Source organism: Macrotis lagotis, chromosome 1, assembly GCF_037893015.1.
Source record: "Macrotis lagotis isolate mMagLag1 chromosome 1, bilby.v1.9.chrom.fasta, whole genome shotgun sequence".
NCBI lineage: Eukaryota > Metazoa > Chordata > Mammalia > Peramelemorphia > Peramelidae > Macrotis > Macrotis lagotis.
The window spans coordinates 10,742,783-10,748,782 of record NC_133658.1 but is presented as its reverse complement, the minus strand read 5'-3'; positions in this window follow the sequence as shown (position 1 = coordinate 10,748,782).

Genomic DNA, 6,000 nt, shown 5'->3' with positions numbered 1-6,000 from the left:
GCATCTTGAGTCCATCACCTCTGTGTCGGGGGATGGATTAACTCATCATACTCCTCTGTGATAGTGGTTGCACTAGCAATGGGCAGAGTTCTCAAGTTTTTTTTTTTTTAAATTATGAAGGGCTGCCTAGGAGAGCAAACAGCTTCCCACCCCCATCCAGGGTTCAGAAAGAAATGGTAGTATCTAGCAACACACCAAACTCGAGATTTGCTTGGGTCAGGATGGGATCTTCTCCTGTCCTGAATAATTGTAGGAATGCTGGCGGTGGAAGGAAGCCCCCATGCCTCCAATTTTTCTTCACACTTGAAGATGATCCAGCTGACACCTGACCCCTTCAGCTACCAGTGATTCCTCTCACCCAGGATTCAGATGTTTTTCTTTTCATTCTCTCCCATTCACATTTTAATTCAGATCATTTTTCTGAACACATTGCCTAATCTCTTTGCCCACTCTATGTTACAGACAAGTGAGTTTACTTACTGTTCATTGTACCCCAATCCCAGATCCCATCCCCGTGACCAAGAGTAGGCTATGCCATGCCTAGAACGCACTTTGCTCTCACATCTACCTCTTAGAATCCTTACCTTTTTGAGATTTTGATCGAAGACTCTCTTCTGCACAGATTTTGTCTCCATATTCTTTATACTAGAGCTCTCCCAAATATTATTTTCTAATTTTTTGTCTGATCTTCTAATTCCAAATTCCCTCCACTGATGCAGATGGAAACCTGCTTTGCAGCTTATGTTCTTATAGAATTATTAAAAAGTTAAATAACATAGAAATTAGAAAAATGATCCCTGAATATAAATAACTTACAATATTGGAGGAGGACTAAAAGCACACACACACACACACACACACACACACACACACACACACACACACACACACAGACAGACATTATATAAGAACTCACAAAAAATAGAAACAAAGCAAATGCCCAAATATAATTGAGGAATCACTAAACAAATTGTGGTACAATAATGTCATGCCACATCATATGAACTAATAGATATAAGGTATACAGAGAAAAAGAAGAAAATATATTGGATTTAATCTTCCTAAACCTCTATCTTTCCCCATTGTGGTCTCCTATACTTCCACCCTTCAGGATATTCCTAGGTCATCACTACTATTCTGGTTTCATTTTCCAACTTCCAGTCTTGACTCTTTCTTTAACCAAATCAACAACACCATATTCTCCTCTACTCTCAAATCCTTTGCTCTCTTCTCCTATCACTGTCCATCTCTTGTCAAACCCTAACCTGCATTACTCCCACTGGATTTTTGTGAGTATAGAAATAAATGAGAAAAAATTGAGTGTAAAATTCTTAAAATTATGTAATGTCTGCAAGGAAGGTAGGGATGGTGGGTCCAAATGTACTTGTGATTTCATCCAAGAGGATCCCTGGTCAAGAAAGTTTGTAACCCAAACATTAATCACCTGGTCTGGAAACTCCATTCCGTGATTTTTAGCCTCTAGACTCTAAACATTGACTCACCCAACCAGTATGTGTCAGAGAGAGGACTTGAACTCATGCTTCCTTGTTCTGTGATCAGCTGCTTCTCTCTAGTCAGTTCTTTGAACATATTTCTTTGTGTGTTTAAATGGTTTCCTTTGGAAAGCATTCAGTCCCAGCTTTCTTCCCTGCTCTTCTTTTCTCATACATTATTACAACTCTGAGAAGTTTAATGATGATTAGGAGTTAAAATCCTGTATTGGCTGTGCAGTTCCCAGGCTCTGGAGCTCTCATTTTTTAGGCAGCAAGCCCTGAAGAGGACGGCTGCTGGGTGGAGACCCCTTCATTGAGTCACTGATGAAGCAGGAGATTATTTCTTGACAGGTGTATGAAGCATACAAAATTATAGTATGGGTAATTTTTTGTTACTCTTAACATTCCAAAGCAATTTGAAAATGCCCCAGGAATGATGGCAAAAAAATATATTCTGTGCTCCACAAATCAGTATCATTAGACCGTAATAGTCAACAGCTTCATCACACCATTTTGGGTGGGAACAGCTTGATTGGTTGTTTGAGGCTATAGAAGAAAAATAGGACAAGGCATGTCTTTCATGGAGTCAACTCTCCCTTCCTTCTTGCCAGAAATTCACCTCTCCTAAAGCAACCGAAGATACACAAAATGGCCTTACTTCCCGTTGTAATACCATATGGGTCTAGTCTCAGGGTTACTACTTTAAAATCATCTTGAAACCTTTCTCTTCTTCACATCTGATATCCAATCAAGTACCAATCCAATTCAACTCAACCAACATTGACTAAGCACCTATTCACCACATGCCAGGAATTATTCTAGGTATTCGGTCTACAGAGTCAAAGACAAAACGACCTCTGCCCTTAGAGAGCTTAGGCAATGCTGAAATGATTCAACATGGTAAATTAATAAAAAGAAATTGATAGAAAGAGCACTTATTGCCAAGGTCAAGGGAGACAATCTGTAGGCGCTTCCACATTAACTATGGAGTCTATGAAAAATGTATAGGGTTCATTCCAAGCTAGAGATACAGCCAATACAAAAGCACAGAGACTGGATATAATATAGAATAACAAGTGGGCCAGTTTGATTGAAATATGGAATTTTTAAGGGAATTAAAATAAATAAAGTCAGTAAGGTAAACTGGTGATCATGTGCAGAACTGTAACTTGCACCTTGAGGAATTTACTTTTTTTCTGTATATTTTATTTATTTATTTATTTATTTATGTGTATTGATTTTGTCCATATATGCATGCATATTTTTAAATTAGAAAAATTTCTTTCCACCCTCCCTTCTCAACCCTCTTCCCTCAGAGGCAAACAGTCAAGTTAGCAATGTACATAACATAATTTTGAATAAACCTGTTTACAGATTAGTCATACTTGGTATAGGGAATTAGGATTAAGGGAAAGAGTTACATAAAAGATAGTTTTCATAAAATGTTCACCAGATTCTGTTTTTCTGTTTGATTTTGTTTTGTTTTTCTTCCTCTGGATGGGTATAACATTGTCCATAGCTGGTCTGATATGATTTTCCTAGCTCTCTGAACTGCTGAAAGGAGCTGCTTCCATCAGGGTTGATCATCTCACAATGTTGTTATGTGTACATTGCTCTCTTGATTCTGCTTCCTTTGTTCAGCATCAGATACTGTAACTCATTCCATGCTTCTCTAGAATCCAATCATTTATGGTTTCTTATAGAACAATAAGATTCCAGAGTATTCATGTACCATAACTTATTTAGCCATTCCCCAATTGATGGGCATCCCCTAAATTTCCAATCCTTTGTCACTACAAAAAAGAGCTGCTTTGAATATTTTGGAACATGTGGGACTTTTCCATTTTTTATGATTTTTTTTCTGTATGTAGGCCTAGAAATGGGTCAAAGGGAACAAACATTTTTATTGCTCTTTGGGCATAATTCCATATTGCTTTCCAGAATGGTTGGATCCATTCACAACTCCACCAACAATGCATCAATGTCCCAATCCTCCCATAATCTCTCCAACATTGATCATTTCCTCTTTTTCTCATCTTGGTCAATCTGATAGGGGTAAGATGACACCTCATTGTTGTTTTAACTTGCATTTCTCTAACCAATAACAATTTGAAGCATTTTTTTCATATGATTATATATAGTTTCAATGGGGAATGATTTGTAACCTTATAAATTTGATATAATCCTCCATACATGTTAAAATTGAGACCTTTATCAGAACTCCTAGGTGTGAAGAGTGTTCCCCAACTTTCTGCTTTCCTTCTAATTTTAGCAGCATTATTTGATTAGTATAAAAACTTTTTAATTTAATAAAGTCAAATTCATTCATTTTGCAGTTTATAATGTACTCTAATTCTTGTTTGGTCATAAATTTATTCCCTTCCCATAGATCTGATATAGAGTATTTCTTGGTCTATTTGATACTGGCAATTTGGTTATCTTCTTTCTTTTTTTAATCAGATTAACCAAAGATTTGTCCATTTTTATTGGCTTTTTCATAAAACCAACTCTTAGTTTTATTTATGAGACCAATGGTTTCCTTTCTTTCAATTTTATTAATCTCTCCCTTGATTTTCAGAATTTCTAATTTGGTATTTAATTGGGGATATTTAATTTGTTCTTTCTCTAGCTTTTTTAGTTGCATACCCAAATCATTTATCTCTTTCTATTTTATTCATATAGGTATTTAGAGATATAAAGTTTCCCCTCAAAACTGCCTTGGCTGCATCCCAAAAATTTTGGTATGATGTCTCATTAGTATCATTTTCTTAGATGTAATTTATTGATTATTACTTGCTGTTTGATCCCATCCATTGTTTAAGGAAGTTATTTAATTTCCGATTAGTTTTTGGTTTATCTTTCCATGAACCTTTATTACATGTAATTTTAATTTCATCATCTTCTGAGGAGTGTATATTTATTATTTCTGACTTTCTACATTTGATTAAAAGGTTTTTGTGCCCGAGTGCACAGTCAATTTTGGCATATCTGCTGAGAAAAAGGTATATTTTTTTCAATCCCCCTTAAGTTTTCTCCAGAGGTCTATCATATCTAAGTTTTCTCAGATTTCATTCACCCTCTTAACTTCCTTCTTGTATATTTTATGATTAGATTTATCCAGTTCTGAGAGAGGGAGATTGAGGGTCCCCTATTATTAAAGTTTTGCTGTCTATGTCTCCTTGTAATTCACTCAGCTTTTCCTTGATGCTCTACCACTAGGTGCATACATATTTAATAATGATATAACTTCATTACCAATGAGGCTTTTAAAAAAGATAGTTTCCTTCCTTGCCCCTTTCAATGAGATTGATTTTTGCTTTAACTTTATCTGAGATCGGGATCACTACCCCTGATTTTTTTATATTTTTGCTCCAATCGTTTATCTTTAATCCTACATGTATCTCTCTGCTTCAAATGTGTTTCTTGTAAATAGCATATTGTAGGATTCTGGTTTTTATTCCATTCTGTTATCTGCTTCTGTTTTATGGGACAGTTCATCCCATTCACATTTACAGTTAAGATTAATAATTCTGTATTTCCCTCCATGCTATCTTCCTCCATTTATATTTTTCTCTTCCTTTTCCTCTTTTTCCTCCTCACCAAAATTTTACTACCTTTTCCCCTTTAACTTTTCTTTTAAAATTTAACTTTCAGTTTATTTTAACTTATACCTTCATCTTCCCTTTTATCAGTCCCTTCTTCCCTTATCTTTCCCTTTCCCTGTCCTTCCCTTCCCTGTAGATTAGGATAAATTTTTAACCCAAATGGAAATGCATCTTATTTCCTCTCTAGGCCAAATCTATTGAATAGAATCTACTCAAATTTCACACTCTCCCTTCTTTCCCCTCTAATGATGCAGTGGATAGAGCACAGGCCTTGGAGTCAGGAAGACCTCAGTTCAAAACATTCCTCAGACACATAATAATTACCTAGCTGTGTGGCGTTGGGCAAGCCACTTAACCCCATTGCCTTGCAAAAAAAAAAAAAAAAAAAAAACCTTTTAGGTCTTTTTTCTTTTTAAGAAAAAAGAAATGCTAGCAGAGCACTGGCCCTGTAGTCAGGAGGACCTGAGTTCAAATCCAACCTCAGACACTTAATAATTGCCTAGCTGTGTGACCTTGGGCAAGTCACTTAACCCCATTGCCTTAAATAAAAAAATTTTAAAAAGAAATGCTAGCAAAAAAAAAGAGAGAAGAATAAGAAATTGAAGGAATCCAAATTGGCAAGAAGAAAGTAAAACTTTCATTCTTTGCATATGATATGATGGGATACCTAGAGAAGCTGAGAAAATCATCTAAAAAAACTCCTTGAAACAATTGACAAATTCAGCAAGGTAGCAGGATATAAAATAAACCTACATAAATCATCAGCATTTCTATATGTGAACAACAAAGTCCAAGAACAAGAGCTAGAAAGAGAAATTCCATTAAATACTTGGGAACAACATTAAATACTGGGAATCTACCTCCCAAGACAAACCCAGAAACCATATGAACATAATTATAAA